Consider the following 18,925-nt stretch of genomic DNA (forward strand, 5'->3'; position numbering starts at 1 on the left):
TCGGTCATCCGTTTCTCAAACACCATGTAGTGCGAGAAATCCAACGGAGGTGATCGAGTCTTGTGGGGAAAAGTGCGCAAACCTCTACAGAGTGTACAAACTAATCATGGTTAGCCGTGTCCCCGGTTATGGACGTTTTGAGTATCTAGTACTTGGATATCATGTGAATCTCATCATGTTACTTTAAATTAATGTTGTTGGGTTAATGATGATTACTTTAATTGGGATTGAGGATGCTGTCAACCATTCTCAATGTTTAACAACCACCATGTTAGTTAAATAAATTTATTCCTTTGTAGTAGGGAAAATTTGGCTTTACACAAAACTGTAACCATAGAGCTTTCCACCAGCCACATATGCATGTAGTATAGGCTTATCATTCATTACTCTCTATGTGTTACATTGCCAGCATATTCCATGTGCTGACCCATTTCGGGCTGCAACGTTTCATGTTGCAGACTTTTCAGACGACGAGTAAGGTGCCTTTTAGGTCGTGGTTCTATACTCAGTGATGCCGTTGGAGTTGATGGACTCACTTATCTTCCAAGCCTTCCGTTGTTATCGTTATTAGATGGCCTTAAGCCATATTTATTGTAATAAGTTCTCTTTGAGACATTCGATGTAATAAGTGTGTGATTGCTACTCTGTTATAAATCCTTCAAAGTACTATGTGGTGTCAGCATTACCGATCCAGGGATGACACCTGAGCACAGAGATCAGACTGTTTGAGGTCTGGTCGCTACATTGAAGTCATAGTTGAGTTCTTTAATTGCCCAGTATGCTTTGTGCTCTGACTCAAGAGGCAAATGACAAGCCTTTCCATAAACCATTTTATAAGGAGACATACTAATAGGATTTTTATAAGCCGTTCTGTAAGCCCAAAGTGCATCATCTAATTTCTTAGACCAATTCTTTCGGGATTTATTGACAGTTTTTTGTAGAATTAATTTTATTTCTCTATTGCTAAGTTCAACTTGACCACTAGACTAAGGATGATAGAGTGATGCAATTCTATGATTAATATCATACTTAGCAAGCATTTTACGGAAAGCACCATGAACAAAGTGTGAACCATCATCAGTCATTAAATATCTAGGAAGCCCAAACCTTGGGAAAATAACTTCCTTAAGCATTTTAATAGAGGTATTGTGATCGGCACTACTAGTTGGAATAGCTTCTGCCCACTTAGTAACATAATCAACATCAACCAAAATATGTGTATACATGTTAGAGGAAGGAAAAGGTCCCGTATAGTCAAAACCCCAAACATCAAATGGTTCAACAACAAGTGAATAATTCATAGGCATTTCCTGATGCTCACCAATATTACACAATTCTTTGACATTCATCACAATATAAAACAAACTTACACGAATCCTTGAAGATAGTATGCCAATACAAACCAGATTGCAATACCTTGTGAGTAGTTCTATCTCCCGCATGATGCCCACCATAAGCTTCGGAGTGATATTTTTGTAGGATTGTTCCTGTTCATGCTCAGGTACACAACATCTAATAATACCGTCTACTCCTTCTTTGTATAGATGTGGGTCATCCCAAAAGTAATGTCTTAAATCATAGAAGAATTTTTTCTTTTGTTGGTATGTGAAACTGGGTGGTATGTATTTTGCAACAATGTAATTAGCATAGTCAGCATACCAAGGAGTGTTATGGGAAACATTCACTGCAGCTAGTTGCTCATCAGGAAAGCTATCATTAATAGGTTATGGGTCATCAAGAATATTTTCTAACCTAGACAAGTTATCAGCTACGGGATTCTCAGCTCCTTTTCTATCAGTGATATGTAAATCAAATTCTTGTAACAGGAGAACCCACCTAATGAGTCTAGGTTTAGCATCTTTCTTTTCCATAAGATATTTTATAGCAGCATGATCAGTGTGAATAGTAACTTTAGAATCAACAATGTAAGATCTGAATTTGTCACAAGAAAACACAACTGCTAAAAATTATTTTTCAGTGGTAGCATAATTTCTTTAGGCACTGTCTTGAGTTTTGCTAGCATAATGAATAACATTTAGTTTCTTATCAACTCTTTGTCCTAGAACAACACCAACAACATAATCACTAGCATCACATATAATTTCAAAAGTCAACTTCCAATCAGGTGGTTGAACAATAGGTGCAGAAGTTAAGGCTTTCTTCAGTGTTTCAAAGGCTTCTACACAATCATCATCAAAAACAAACGGAACATACTTTTGTAAAAGATTTGTAAGAGGCCTAGAAATTTTAGAGAAGTATTTAATAAACCTCCTATAGAAACTAGCATGACCGGGAAAACTACGAATACCTTTGATATCTTTAGGACATGGCATTTTCTCAATTGCATCAACTTTAGCTTTATCCACCTCAATAGCTCATTTAGAATTTTATGCCCCAAGACAATGCCTTCATTAACCATAAAGTGGCACTTCTCCCAATTCAAGACAAGATTAGTTTGCTCACATCTCTGCAAAACTCGATCAAGGTTGCTTAAGCAATCATCAAAAGAAGTTCCGTAAACAGAAAATTCATCCATCAAAACCTCAACAATCTTTTCACAAAAATTAGAGAATATAGCAGACATACATCTTTGAAAGGTAGTAGATGCATTGCATAAACCAACGAGCATACGTCTATAAGCATAAGTTCCAAAAGGGAAAGTAAAGGTGGTTTTCTCTTGATCAGGTTGTGAAACGGGTATTTGAGAAAAACTAGAATATCCATCAAGGAAGCAAAAGTTTGTGTGCTTAGATAATCTTTCTAGAATTTGATCAATAAAAGGCAAAGGGTAATGATCTTTTCTAGTTTCTTTATTTAATTTTCTAAAATCAATCACCATTCTATAGCCAGTGACAATTCTTTGTGGAATAAGATCATTTTTTTCATTAGGAACAACAGTAATACGTCCCTTCTTAGGGACACAATGAACGGGGCTTACCCATCTACTATCAGCTATCGGATACCTGCTTCCAGAAGTTTTAATATTTCAGTTCTTACCACTTCTTTCATCTTTGGATTCAAACGTCGTTGATGATCAACAACGTGTTTGCCATCAGGTTCCATATTAATCTTGTGCTGACGTAGAGTGGGACTAATGCCCTTAAGATCATTAAGAGTATATCCAATATCATCTCGGTGCTTCTTCAGAATTTTCAATAATCTTTCTTCTTCATGTTCTGAAAGTTAGCACTAATAATAATAGGATATATCTTTTTCTCATCAAGATAAGCATATTTCAAAGTGTCTGGCAATTGTTTTAGTTCAAACATAGGATCACCTTTAGGTGGAGGAGGTCCTCCTAGAGTTTCAATAGGCAAATTATGTTTTAGCAGAGGTCGTTTTTCAAAGAAAATTTTATCTATCTCATTTCTTTCATGCATATACATATCATTTTCATGGTCTAGCAAATATTGCTCTAGTGGATCAGTAGGAGGCATGTCAATAGAAGCAAAACCAATTATTTCATCCCTATTAGGTAATTCTTTCTTATGAGGTCACTAGTACAGTGAGCTCCTAAACAAACGGTTTTTAAACCCTCTCCGCGACGGCATTTGGAACCGTCGCCAAGTGAGTGTGGGCGATAGGGGGGTCCTTCCCACACGACCCAGAAACCGTCGGGGATATGCCCTCCTGGCACACACGTTCGGCAAAATGAGGTCGTGTGCAACCGGCGAGCGCTCAAATACGGAAATACATACAGTAGAGATAAAAAAAATACAATTATATGACAAAATTGTTTCCGGTCACAAGCACATCCCACACAGTCAGTCCCCGCTAAAAGTTTCCGTTTGTATGTACATCCCACACAGTCGCTCCAAGGAAAACGTTTCCGTTCAGAGGTACATCACACACAATTTTCCCCGTTAAATCGCTTGCGTTATAGAATATATCACACACGGTCCATGGAAGAAACTGTGTGGCAAAGGTTGTCCATCACACACAGTTTTCATGTGGTAAATGTTTGCGCAAGGTGGCCTAACGCAAACAGTTTTCAAGAGAAAGTCATGTGTGATTGTTCATTGATCCAACACGGTTTATTCCTAGAAACTGTGTGCATTGCCTGAGGTCATCGCCCATGGTATTTTTTCAACAACCATTTGCAATAGCAAAATCCAATTAGCATGCTAATTATCCAATTATTCATAATCCATTTATTAATCTAATTGATAGTTCATATTAAGCACACAATATATTTCATTTTTATAATTGAAATACATCAGAGTACAACATCATATAGCTTCAGCACTCAGCTACCCTATTACACAACTACACCAGGACCAAGTTTGACATGCAACATCTATAACCTTTCGAAATTAGCATCATAGATGGTACATAGATAGATGTATCCCATCTGGAAAACTGCTGAAGCAGAAGGTGAATATTGAGCCTTCATTGATGTTGAAGGTCTTTGTAACTTTAGGCCAGTGCCTGTGGATGATTGACCGTCCATCCTTCGTCCTCTTCAGGAACACTTCAATATTGAACCGTGGGTGTTGTATGAATACCTTCCTCACCTCCTGACCATACATGTGGTTTGAGAGGTAATCATCAGTGAACTGCTTTGGAAAGGCCTGAAAACAAGGATGTGCATAAATATCTTCTCTATATTGGAAATGGGGCAAAGGAATAAAAAAGGCAAGGTATAATAGTTAGTACCATCCTGTAGTGAACTGATGTCTTCTTCATTGTGCAGACAAAGATCTTGTTGTTTTTTGTCGCTAATTTCTTTATCCTAACAATCTTTCTGAGTTTCTTGACTTGACTGATATTCATGGACAACTCATTTCCCCATATGCAAAAAGGGTCGAACAGTGGGTCAAAACCTCTGACAGCAGGACCTACATGTGCAAGACCAAATTGTTAAAAACCTAAATATTATAATGGTTCCTGCAATTGCACAATAATGTGCTATTAGACAATGGACCATGCACGTGCTAACCTCGATTGTAAACCTTAGTGCTTCCCATTGTTTCCCTGCAACACATATAAGGTAGTTAGTCATCAGGTTAAGCAAGGGTTCGCATGCTATCAGTAAAATATGTTGATGAAAAATAATCACATTGCAGATTCATCAGATTAATTGAAGCCAGACGGAAAACCCATTTATCCAAACCAAGCATGATTAAGAACTAGGAAATATAACACTTGTATATGTTTCTCATGTATTCAGTGCAGCCAAATTTGATTTATTCCTCACATGCACAACAATACAAAATTCTATCCATGACAATTGGACATCGCATTGCAGAATTGAACCAAGCAGTTAACTAAACACCACAACAAATGAACCAAACATTAACTGAGCACCACATTGCATAATATAACATACTCCTAATAGAAGATCAGACAGTTAACCAAACAGTTAACTACAGCCAATTGTAGCAATTGTATTTGTTTCTCATGTATTTACTACAGCCAAATTCAATTTATTCCTCACATGGTATACAATAACAGAATGCACCCAGAATTTTGTAAAGATAAATTCGATTTATTTCTCACATGGAAGACAATACAAAATTGCAGCCTGAAGAATTGAACATCACATTTGCATAATTGAACCAAACAATTAACTGAAGACGACAACTAATTAACAAAACAATTAATAAGTGAGCACCACACTGCCCGACATACAGAACATATACACTAGAGTAACAAATTGCATGGTAAAATTAGATAGCACAATTCACTAGAATTTGTGAAGGAAAGGCAGGAGCAGCACACGCAACGGGTAAACCGAGCATGCTTAACCGGCGTAGCTAGGGGTCGGCACGAATGGCAGCCATCGCGACCTCATTCGTGCGTGCGGGCGCGATTTGCTTCTCCACTGCCAAATGCTCCTTGAGGTCCTGGCTATACTGCGTGCATCATGGCTTAGGCTGGCACTTATTTGGTGGAGCGGTCGGTGATTTGGGTGGAAGGTGTCGCGCTCGCGCCGTCGGTAGGGGCATGTGGGATGTAGAAGGAGGAGGAGGATGGGGGTCGGGTGTGGATTACCTGTCTGGATAGGCGAGGCCGAGGAGCGTGAAGAAGGGTCGCCGGCGAGGAGGCGGCGACGCTGCAAGCAAGGAGTGAAGGTTTCAACTTGGAAAGGAAGGCGGAAAGAGGGGAAATGTGGCTTTTGGTAAGGGGGAGGGGGCGGGGAGGTAGATATTTCCGTAAAGCCGAAAATTTGGAATCGCTTCAGCCAAAAAACTGGCACGCAAAGTGTCATCAGACACGGTCCCTTATTCAGAACTGTGTACGATATGTGAACATCACAAACGATTCAGATAGCTTAACCCGTGTGTGTTGAGTTTGAACGTCAAAAATTTTGGTTCGAATTTCCCTAGTTACAGTGGTCATCCACGTCATTGTATAATTTGGGTACACAAAGGAGACTAACTGTGTGCGATCTACTTCATTTATAGTACTATACACCGACGGTGCTCCAAGATATTTTGTGCTGCATCTCACACGGTTGGTGATAATAAATTGTGTGTGATCTACTTGATTTATCATCTTGATCATTTGAATCATGTAATGGGGTCACAGCTACAAAGGATGGTGTTTGAATTGTTAGAACTTTTATCTGCAGTGAACATGCAACTATAGGTGTGTCGTCAAAAAGTTGGAATTATTCAGGATTCATTTGTACATTTTTATACATTAACTTGGTTTTCCATGCATTTTATGCACATAATTCAAATTTGAACAACATGCACATGTTCCAGTGCATATAAACTTATTGAAAAATCACATATGTGTCCTTGGTTGCATGCTTAGGTCCCATGCAAGAAATAGGAATGAAATTCAGACACCCTGCAACCGTCACTCAGGCTGCAAACATTGAGATACCTGGTTTTTAAATTCTGGTAAATCCAAAACTTGTCTGAAATTCATGAAACTTGGCATGCTATCATGTAGCGGCATCAACATGCCATGGTAAATTTTTTGTCCCATTTGGGGCAGGTTTGGGTATAAGCTTCTCACAAACCAGAGCTTCTCACAACAAGCGTGATGGTTTCGGTAGGGAACATGCCACCTTTGGGGATGAAACGATATCCGCTGCCTCTTATTGCTTTCAAAAAACTTCGAGTGTCAACATAGAACAACAAGAGTGTTGTGTTCAATTTTGGAATTTTTCGGGGTTCGTTTGGACATTTTATGCATTAACTGAGTTTTCAATGCATTTATGTGCATAATTCAAATTTGAACTACATGCACATGCTCCAGCGCATATAAATTGGTAATAAAATCAAATCTGTGTCCTTGGGTGCATGCTTAGGTCCCACGCAAGAAATGGGAATGAATTTCAAACACGAGGGCACCATTGATTGCCGGCAAAACATTGAGATGCCTGATTTTTAAATTCTATTAAATCCAAAACGCGTCTGAAATTCGTGAAACTTGGCATGCTATCATGGAGCAGAATCAACATGCCGTGGTACAAATTTTGTCGCATTTGGGGCGGGTTTGGGTATATGCTTTTCACAAATAGGAGCTTCTCACAACAAGCATGATGGTTTTCGGTAGGGAATGTCCCACCTTTGGGGATGAAACGATATTCATTGCCTCTTATTGCTTTCAAAATTTTCTTGTGTCAATATAGAACAACAGGAGTGTTGTGTGAATTTTTGTGATTTTTCGGGGTTCGTTTGGACATTTTTATGCATTAACTGAGTTTTCAATGCATTTATGTGCATAATTCAAATTTTAACTACATGCACATGCTCCAGTGCATATAAATTGGTTGAAAAATCAAATATGTATCCTTGGGTGCATGCTTAGGTCCCATGCAAGAAATGGGAATGAATTTCAAACACCAGGGCACCGTTGATTGCCGGCAAAACATTAAGATGCCTGGTTTTTAAATTCTAGTAAATCCAAAACTCGTCTGAAATTCATGAAACTTGGAATGCTATCATGGAGCGGCATCAATATGCCATGGTCAAATTTTGTCCCATTTGGGGCAGGTTTGGGTATATGCTTCTCACAAACCGGAGCTTCTAACAACATGCATGGTGGTTTTCGGTAGGGAACGTCCCACCTTTGGGGACGAAACGATATCCATTGCCTCTTATTGCTTTAATTTTTTTTCTCGTGTCAACACAGAACAAGAGGAGTGTTGTGTGAAGTTTTGTGATTTTTCAGGGTTTGTTTGGACATTTTTATGCATTAACTGAGTTTTCAATGCATTTATGTGTATAATTCAAATTTGAACTACATGCACATGCTCCAGTGCATATAAATTGGTTGAAAAATCAAATCTATGTCCTTAGGTGCATGCTTAGGTCCCATGCAAAAAATGGGAATGAATTTCAAACACCAGGGCACCGTTGATTGTCGGTAAAACATTGAGATGCCAGGTTTTTAAATTCTAGTAAATCCAAAACTCGTCTGAAATTCATGAAACTTGGAATACTATCATCGGCATCAACATGCCGTGGTACAAATTTTGTCCCATTTGGGGCCGGTTTGGGTATATTTGTTGGGTTTTGTAGTAATTTCAAAAAAATTCCTACACTCACGCAAGATCATGTGATGCATAGCAACGAGATGGGAGAGTGTTGTCTACGTACCCACGCAGACCGACTGCGGAAGATTTGACGCAACGTAAAGGAAGTAGTCGTACGTCTTCCCGATCCGACCAATCAAGCACCGAAACTACGGCACCTCCGAGTTCGAGCACACGTTCTGCCCGATGACGATCCCCGGACTCCGATCCAGCAAAGTGTCGGGGAAGAGTTCCGTCAGCACGACGGTGTGGTGACGATCTTGATGCACTACAGTAGCAGGGCTTCGCCTAAACTCCGCTACAGTATTATCGAGGATTATGGTGGCTGGGGGCACCGCACACGGCTAAGGGATAGATCACGTGGATCAACTTGTATGTTCTAGGGTGCCTCTGCCTCAGTATATAAAGGACTAGAGGGGGGAGGCTGGCCGGCCAAGGTGTGGCGCGCCAGGAGAGTCCTACTCCCTCTAGGAGTAGGATTCCCCCCCCCCCCCAATCCTAGTTGGAATAGGACTCCTTGAGGGGGGAAAGAGAGAGAGGGGGCCGACCACCTCTCCTAGTCCTAATAGGACTAGGGGAAGGGGGAGGCGCACAACCACCTTGGGCTGCCCCTTTCTCCTTTCCACTAAAGCCCACTAAGGCCCATATAGCTCCCGGGGGGTTCCGGTAACCTCCCGGTACTCTGGTAAAATCCCGATTTCACCCGGAACACTTCCGATATCCAAACATAGGCTTCCAATATATCAATCTTTATGTCTCGACCATTTCGAGACTCCTCGTCATGTCCGTGATCACATCCGGGACTCCGAACAACCTTCGGTATATCAAAATGCATAAACTCATAATATAACTGTCATCGTAACCTTAAGCGTGCGGACCCTACGGGTTCGAGAACAATGTAGACATGACCGAGACATGTCTCCGGTCAATAACCAATAGCGGGACCTGGATGCCCATATTGGCTCCTACATATTCTACGAAGATCTTTATCGGTCAGACCGCATAACAACATACGTTGTTCCCTTTGTCATCGGTATGTTACTTGCCCGAGATTCGATCGTCGGTATCCCATACCTAGTTCAATCTCGTTGTCGGCAAGTCTCTTTACTCGTTCCATAATACATCATCTCGCAACTAACTCATTAGTTGCAATGCTTGCAAGGCTTATGTGATGTGCATTACCGAGAGGGCCCAAAGATACCTCTTCGACAATCGGAGTGACAAAACCTAATCTCAAAATACACCAACCCAACATGTACCTTTGGAGACACCTGTAGTACTCCTTTATAATCACCCAGTTACGTTGTGACGTTTGGTAGTACCCAAAGTGTTCCTCCGGTAAACGGGAGTTGCATAATCTCATAGTTACAGGAACATGTATAAGTCATGAAGAAAGCAATAGCAACATACTAAACGATCGGGTGCTAAGCTAATGGAATGGGTCATGTCAATCAGATCATTCTCTTAATGATGTGATCCTGTTAATCAAATAACAACTCATTGTTCATGGTTAGGAAACATAACCATCTTTGATTAACGAGCTAGTCAAGTAGAGGCATACTAGTGACACTTTGTTTGTCTATGTATTCACACATGTATTATGTTTCCGGTTAATACAATTCTAGCATGAATAATAAACCTTTTATCATGATTATAAGGAAATAAATAATAACTTTATTATTGCCTCTAGGGCATATTTCCTTCAGTCTCCCACTTGCACTAGAGTCAATAATCTAGATTACACCGTAATGATTCTAACACCCATGGAGCCTTGGTGTTGATCATGTTTTGCTCGTGGTAGAGGCTTAGTCAACGGGTCTGCAACATTCAGATCCGTATGTATCTTGCAAATCTCTATGTCTCCCACCTGGACTAGATCCCGGATGGAATTGAAGTGTCTCTTGATGTGCTTGGTTCTCTTGTGAAATCTGGATTCCTTTGCCAAGGCAATTGCACCAGTATTGTCACAAAAGATTTTCATTGGACCCGATGCACTAGGTATGACACCTAGATCGGATATGAACTCCTTCATCCAGACTCCTTCGTTCGCTGCTCCCGAAGCAGCTATGTACTCCGCTTCACATGTAGATCCCGCTACGACGCTTTGTTTAGAACTGCACCAACTGACAGCTCCATGGTTTAATGTAAACACATATCCGGTTTGCGATTTAGAATCGTCCGGATCAGTGTCAAAGCTTGCATCAACGTAACCATTTACGACGAGCTCTTTGTTACCTCCATATACGAGAAACATATCCTTTGTCCTTTTCAGGTATTTCAGGATGTTCTTGACCGCTATCCAGTGATCCACTCCTGGATTACTTTGGTACCTCCCTGCTAGACTTATAGCAAGGCACACATCAGGTCTGGTACACAGCATTGCATACATGATAGATCCTATCGCTGATGCATAGGGAACATCTTTCATATTCTCTCTATCTTCTGCAGTGGTCGGGCATTGAGTCTTACTCAATTTCACACCTTGTAACACAGGCAAGAATCCTTTCTTTGCTTGATCCATTTTGAACTTCTTCAAAATTTTGTCAAGGTATGTTGTTTGTGAAAGTCCAATTAAGCGTTTTGATCTATCTCTATAGATCTTTATGCCTAATATGTAAGCAGCTTCACCGAGGTCTTTCATTGAAAAACTCTTATTCAAGTATCCCTTTATGCTATCCAGAAATTCTATATCATTTCCAATCAGTAATATGTCATCCACATATAATATCAGAAATGCTACAGAGCTCCCACTCACTTTCTTGTAAATACAGGCTTCACCGAAAGTCTGTATAAAACCAAATGCTTTGATCACACTATCAAAGCGTTTATTCCAACTCCGAGAGGCTTGCACCAGTCCATAAATGGATCGCTGGAGCTTGCACACTTTGTTAGCTCCCTTTGGATCGACAAAACCTTCTGGTTGCATCATATACAACTCTTCTTCCAGAAATCCATTCAGGAATGCAGTTTTGACATCCATTTGCCAAATTTCATAATCATAAAATGCGGCAATTGCTAACATGATTCGGACAGACTTAAGCATCACTACAGGTGAGAAGGTCTCATCGTAGTCAATCCCTTGAACTTGTCGAAAACCTTTTGCAACAAGTCGAGCTTTGCAGACAGTAACATTACCGTCAGCGTCAGTCTTCTTCTTGAAGATCCATTTATTCTCAATTGCTTGCCGATCATCGGGCAAGTCAACCAAAGTCCATACTTTGTTCTCATACATGGATCCCATCTCATATTTCATGGCTTCAAACCATTTTGCGGAATCTGGGCTCACCATCGCTTCTTCATAGTTCGTAGGTTCATCATGATCTAGTAGCATGACTTCCAGAACAGGATTACTGTACCACTCTGGCGCGGATCTCACTCTGGTTGATCTACGAGGTTCAGTAGTATCTTTATCTGAAGTTTCATGATCATTATCATTAGCTTCCTCACTAACTGGTGTAGGTGTCACTGAAATAGTTTTCTGTGATGTACTACTTTCCAATAAGGGAGCAGGTACAGTTACCTCGTCAAGTTCTACTTTCCTCCCACTCACTTCTTTCCAGAGAAACTCCTTCTCTAGAAAGTTTCCGAATTTAGCAACAAAAGTCTTGCCTTTGGATCTGTGATAGAAGGTGTATCCAATAGTTTCCTTTGGATATCCTATGAAGACACATTTCTCCGATTTGGGTTCGAGCTTATCAGGTTGAAGCTTTTTCACATAAGCATCGCAGCCCCAAACTTTCAGAAACGACAACTTTGGTTTCTTGCCAAACCACGGTTCATAAGGCGTCGTCTCAACGGATTTTGATGGTGCCCTATTTAACGTGAATGCGGCCGTCTCTAGAGCATATCCCCAAAACGATAGCGGTAAATCAGTAGGAGACATCATAGATCGCACCATATCTAGTAAAGTACGATTACGACGTTCGGACACACCATTACGCTGAGGTGTTCCGGGTGGCGTGAGTTGCGAAACTATTCCACAATTTTTCAAATGTACACCAAACTCGTAACTCAAATATTCTCCTCCACGATCAGATCGTAGAAACTTTATTTTCTTGTTACGATGATTTTCAACTTCACTCTGAAATTCCTTGAACTTTTCAAATGTTTCAGACTTATGTTTCATTAAGTAGATATACCCATATCTGCTTAAATCATCTGTGAAGGTGAGAAAATAACGATATCCGCCACGAGCCTCGATATTCATCGGACCACATACATTTGTATGTATGATTTCCAACAAATCTGTTGCTCTCTCCATAGTACCGGAGAACGGCGTTTTTGTCATCTTGCCCATGAGGCACGGTTCGCAAGTACCAAGTGATTCATAATCAAGTGGTTCCAAAAGTCCATCAGAATGGAGTTTCTTCATGCGCTTTACACCGATATGACCTAAATGGCAGTGCCACAAATAAGTTGCACTTTCATTATCAACTCTGCATCTTTTGGCTTCAACATTATGAATATGTGTGTTACTACTATCGAGATTCAACAAGAATATACCACTCTTCAAGGGTGCATGACCATAAAAGATATTACTCATATAAATAGAACAAACATTATTCTCTGATTTAAATGAATAACCGTTTCGCATGAAACAAGATCCAGATATAGTGTTCATGCTTAACGCTGGCACCAAATAACAATTATTTAGGTCTAATACTAATCCCGAAGGTAGATGTAGAGGTAGCGTGCCGACTGCGATCACATCGACTTTGGAACCGTTTCCCACGCGCATCGTCACCTCGTCCTTAACCAATCTTCGCTTGATCCGTAGTCCCTGTTTCGAGTTGCAAATATTAGCAACAGAACCAGTATCAAATACCCAGGTGCTACTACGAGCATTAGTAAGGTACACATCAATAGCATGTATATCACATATACCTCTGTTCACCTTGCCATCCTTCTTATCCGCCAAATACTTGGGGCAGTTCCGCTTCCAGTGACCAGTCTGCTTGCAATAGAAGCACTCAGTTTCAGGCTTAGGTCCAGGTTTGGGTTTCTTCTCTTGAGTAGAAACTTGTTTGCCGTTCTTTTTGAAGTTCCCCTTCTTCTTCCCTTTGCCCTTTTTCTTGAAACTAGTGGTCTTGTTGACCATCAACACTTGATGCTCCTTCTTGATTTCTACCTCCGCAGCTTTCAGCATCGCGAAGAGCTCGGGAATAGTCTTGTTCATCCCTTGCATATTATAGTTCATCACGAAGCTCTTGTAGCTTGGTGGCAGTGATTGAAGAATTCTGTCAATGACGCAATCATCTGGAAGATTAACTCCCAATTGAATCAAGTGATTATTATACCCAGACATTTTGAGTATATACTCACTGACAGAACTGTTCTCTTCCATCTTGCAGCTATAGAACTTATTGGAGACTTCATATCTCTCAATCCGGGCATTTGCTTGAAATATTAACTTCAACTCCTGGAACATCTCATATGCTCCATGACGTTCAAAACGTCGTTGAAGTCCCGATTCTAAGCCGTAAAGCATGGCACACTGAACTATCGAGTAGTCATCAGCTTTGCTCTGCCAGACGTTCATAACATCTGGCGTTGCTCCTGTAGCAGGCCTGGCACCCAGCGGTGCTTCCAGGACGTAATTCTTCTGTGCAGCAATGAGGATAATCCTCAAGTTACGGACCCAGTCCGTGTAATTGCTACCATCATCTTTCAACTTTGCTTTCTCAAGGAACGCATTAAAATTCAACGGAACAACAGCACGAGCCATCTATCTACAATCAAACATAAACAAGCAAGATACTAATCAGGTACTAAGTTTCATGATAAATTTAAGTTCAGTTAATCAAATTAATTAAAGAACTCCCACTTAGATAGACATCTCTCTAGTTCTCTAAGTGATTACGTGATCCAAATCAACTAAACCATAACCGATCATCACGTGAGATGGAGTAGTTTTCAATGGTGAACATCGTTATGTTGATCATATCTACTATATGATTCACGCTCGACCTTTCGGTCTTCGTGTTCCGAGGCCATATCTCTATATGCTTGGCTCGTCAAGTATAACCTGAGTATTCCGCGTGTGCAACTGTTTTTCACCCGTTGTATTTGAACGTAGAACCTATCACACCCGATCATCACGTGGTGTCTCAGCACAAAGAACTTTCGCAACGGTGCATACTCAGGGAGAACACTTCTTGATAATTTAGTGAGAGATCATCTTATAATGCTACTGTCAATCAAAGCAAGATAAGATGCATAAAAGGATAAACATCACATGCAATCAATATAAGTGATATGATATGGCCATCATCATCTTGTGCTTGTGATCTCCATCTCCGAAGCACCGTCGTGATCACCATCGTCACCGGCGTGACACCTTGATCTCCATCGTAACATCGTTGTCGTCTCGCCAAGCTTATGCTTCTATGACTATCACTACCGCTTAGTAATAAAGTAAAGCATTACATCGCGATTGCATTGCATACAATAAAGCGACAACCGTATGGCTCCTGCCAGTTGCCGATAACTCGGTTACAAAACATGATCATCTCATACAATAAAATTTAGCATCATGTCTTGACCATATCACATCACAACATGCCCTGCAAAAACAAGTTAGACGTCCTCTACTTTGTTGTTGCAAGTTTTACGTGGCTGCTACGGGCTTAAGCAAGAACCAATATCACCTACGCATCAAAACCACAATGATAGTTTGTCAAATAGACTCCGTTTTAACCTTCGCAAGGACCGGCGTAGCCATACTTGGTTCAACTAAAGTTGGAGAGACAGTCGCCCGCAAGCCACCTATGTGCAAAGCACGTCGGGGGAACCGGTCTCGCGTAAGCGTACGCGTAATGTTGGTCCGGGTCGTCTCGTACAACAATGCCGCCGAACCAAAGTATGACATGCTGGTAGGTAGTATCACTTATATCGCCCACAACTCACTTGTGTTCTACTCATGCATATAACATCAACATAAATAACCTAGGCTCGGATGCCACTGTTGGGTTTCGTAGTAATTTTAAAAAATTTCCTACGCTCACGCAAGATCATGTGATGCATAGCAACGAGATGGGAGAGTGTTGTCTACGTACCCACACAGACCGACTGCGGAAGCATTGACGCAACATAAAGGAAGTAGTCGTACGTCTTCCGGATCCGACCAATCAAGCACCGAAACTACGGCACCTCCGAGTTCGAGCACACGTTCAGCCCGATGAAGATCCCCGGACTCCGATCCAGCAAAGTGTCGGGGAAGAGTTCCATCAGCACGACGGCGTGGTGACGATCTTGATGCACTACATCAGAAGGGCTTCGCCTAAACTCCGCTACAGTATTATCGAGGATTATGGTGGCTGGGGGCACCGCACACGGCTAAGGGATAGATCACGTGGATCAACTTGTATGTTCTAGGGTGCCTCTGCCTCAGTATATAAAGGACTAGAGGGGGGAGGCTGGCCGGCCAAGGTGTGGCGCGCCAGGAGAGTCCTACTCCCTCTGGGAGTAGGATCCCCCCCCCAATCCTAGTTGGAATAGGACTCCTCGAGGGGGGAAAGAGAGAGAGGGGGCCGGCCACCTCTCCTAGTCCTAATAGGACTAGGGGAAGGGGGGAGGCGCACAGCCACCTTGGGATGCCCCTTTCTCCTTTCCACTAAATCCCACTAAGGCCCATATAGCTCCCGGGGGGTTCCGGTAACCTCCCGGTACTCCGGTAAAATCCCGATTTCACCCGGAACACTTCCGATATCCAAACATAGGCTTCCAATATATCAATCTTTATGTCTCGACCATTTCGAGACTCCTCGTCATGTCCGTGATCACATCCGGGACTCCGAACAACCTTCGGTATATCAAAATGCACAAACTCATAATATAACTGTCATCGTAACCTTAAGCGTGCGGACCCTACGGGTTCGAGAACAATGTAGACATGAGCGAGACATGTCTCCGGTCAATAAACAATAGCGGGACCTGGATGCCCATATTGGCTCCTACATATTCTACGAAGATCTTTATCGGTCAGACCGCATAACAACATACGTTGTTACCTTTGTCATCGGTATGTTACTTGCCCGAGATTCGATCGTCGATATCCCATACCTAGTTCAATCTCGTTGCCGGCAAGTCTCTTTACTCGTTCCGTAATACATCATCTCGCAACTAACTCATTAGTTGCAATGCTTGCAAGGCTTATGTGATGTGCATTACCGAGAGGGCCCAGAGATACCTCTTCGACAATTGGAGTGACAAAACCTAATATCGAAATACGCCAACCCAACATGTACCTTTGGAGACACCTGTAGTACTCCTTTATAATCACCCAGCTACGTTGTGATGTTTGGTAGTACCCAAAGTGTTCCTCCGGTAAACGGGAGTTGCATAATCTCATAGTTACAGGAACATGTATAAGTCATGAAGAAAGCAATAGCAACATACTAAACGATCGGGTGCTAAGCTAATGGAATGGGTCATGTCAATCAGATCATTCTCTTAATGAAGTGATCTCGTTAATCAAATAACAACTCATTGTTCATGGTTAGGAAACATAACCATCTTTGATTAACGAGCTAGTCAAGTAGAGGCATACTAGTGACACTTTGTTTGTCTATGTATTCACACATGTATTATGTTTCCGGTTAATACAATTCTAGCATGAATAATAAACCTTTTATCATGATTATAAGGAAATAAATAATAACTATATTATTGCCTTTAGGGCACATTTCCTTCAATATTCTTCTCACAAACCGGAGCTTCTAACAACAAGCATGGTGGTTTTCGGTAGGGAACGTCCCACCTTTGGGGATGAAACGATATCCATTGTCTCTTATTGCTTTCAATTTTCTTTCTCATGTCAACATAGAACAAAAGGAGTGTTGTGTGAATTTTTGTGATTTTTCGGGGTTTGTTTGGACATTTTTATGCATTAACTGAGTTTTCAATGCATTTATGTGTATAATTAAAATTTGAACTACATGCACATGCTCGAGTGCATATAAATTGGTTAAAAAATCAAAACTGTGTCCTTAGGTGCATTCTTAGGTCCCATGCAAGAAATGGGTATGAATTTCAAACAACATGGCACCATTGATTACCGACAAAACATTGAGATGCCTGGTTTTTAGATTCTAGTAAATACAAAACTCGTCTGAAATTCAAGAAACTTGGCATGCTATCATGGAGCGGCATCAACATGCCGCGGAAAGATTTTTGTCCCATTTGGGGCAGGTTTGGGTATATGCTTCTCACAAACCGGAGCTTCTCACAACAAGCATGATGGTTTTCGGTAGTGAACGTCCCACCTTTGGGGATGAAATGATATCCATTGCCTCTTAGTGCTTTCAAATTTTTTTCTCGTGTCAACATGGAACAACAGGAGTGTTGTGTGAATTTTTGTGATTTTTCAGGGTTCGTTTGGACATTTTTATGCATTAACTGAGTTTTCAATGCATTTATGTGCATAATTAAAATTTGAACTACATGCACATGCTCCAGTGCATATAAATTGGTTGAAAAATCAAATATATGTCCTTGGGTGCATGCTTAGGTCCCATGCAAAAAATGGGAATGAATGTCAAACATCAGGGCACCGTTGATTGTCGGCAAAACATTGAGATGCCTGGTTTTAAAACTCTAGTAAATCCAAAACTCGTCTGAAATTCATGAAACTTGGCATGCTACCATGGAGCGGCATCAACATGCCGTGATACAAGTTTTGTCCCATTTGGGGCAGGTTTGGGTATATGCTTCTCACAAACCGGAGCTTCTCACAACAAGCATGATGATTTTCGGTAGGGAACGTCACACCTTGGGGATGAAACGATAACCATTGCCTCTTGTTGCTTTCAATTTTTTTTCTCGTGTCAACGTAGAACAACAGGAGTTTTGTATGAATTTTTGTGATTTTTCGGGGTTCGTTTGGACCTTTTATGCATTAACTGAGTTTTCAATGCATTTATGTGCATAATTCAAATTGAACTACATGCACATGCTCCAGTGCATATAAATTGGTTGAAAAATCAAATCTATGTCCTTGGGTGCATGCTTAGGTCCCATGCAAGAAATGGGAATGAATTTCAAACACCAGGGCACCGTTGATTGCCGGCAAAACATTGAGATGCCTAGTTTTTAAATTCTAGTAAATCCAAAACTCGTCTGAAATTCATGAAACTTGGAATGCTATCATGGAGCGGCATCAACAAGCTGTGGTACAATTTTTTCCCATTTGGGGCAGGTTTGGGTATATGCTTCTCACAAACTGGAGCTTCTCACAAAAAGTATGATGGTTTTCGGTAGGGAACGTCCCACCTTTGGGGACGAAATGATATCGATTGCCTCTTATTACTTTCAATTTTTTTCTCGTGTCAACATAGAACAACATGAGTGTAGTGTGAATTTTTGTGATTTCGGGGTTCGTTTGGACATTTTTATGCATTAACTGATTTTTGAATGCATTTATGTGCATAATTC

Source organism: Triticum aestivum, chromosome 2A (genome assembly GCF_018294505.1).
Source record: "Triticum aestivum cultivar Chinese Spring chromosome 2A, IWGSC CS RefSeq v2.1, whole genome shotgun sequence".
NCBI classification, from domain to species: domain Eukaryota; kingdom Viridiplantae; phylum Streptophyta; class Magnoliopsida; order Poales; family Poaceae; genus Triticum; species Triticum aestivum.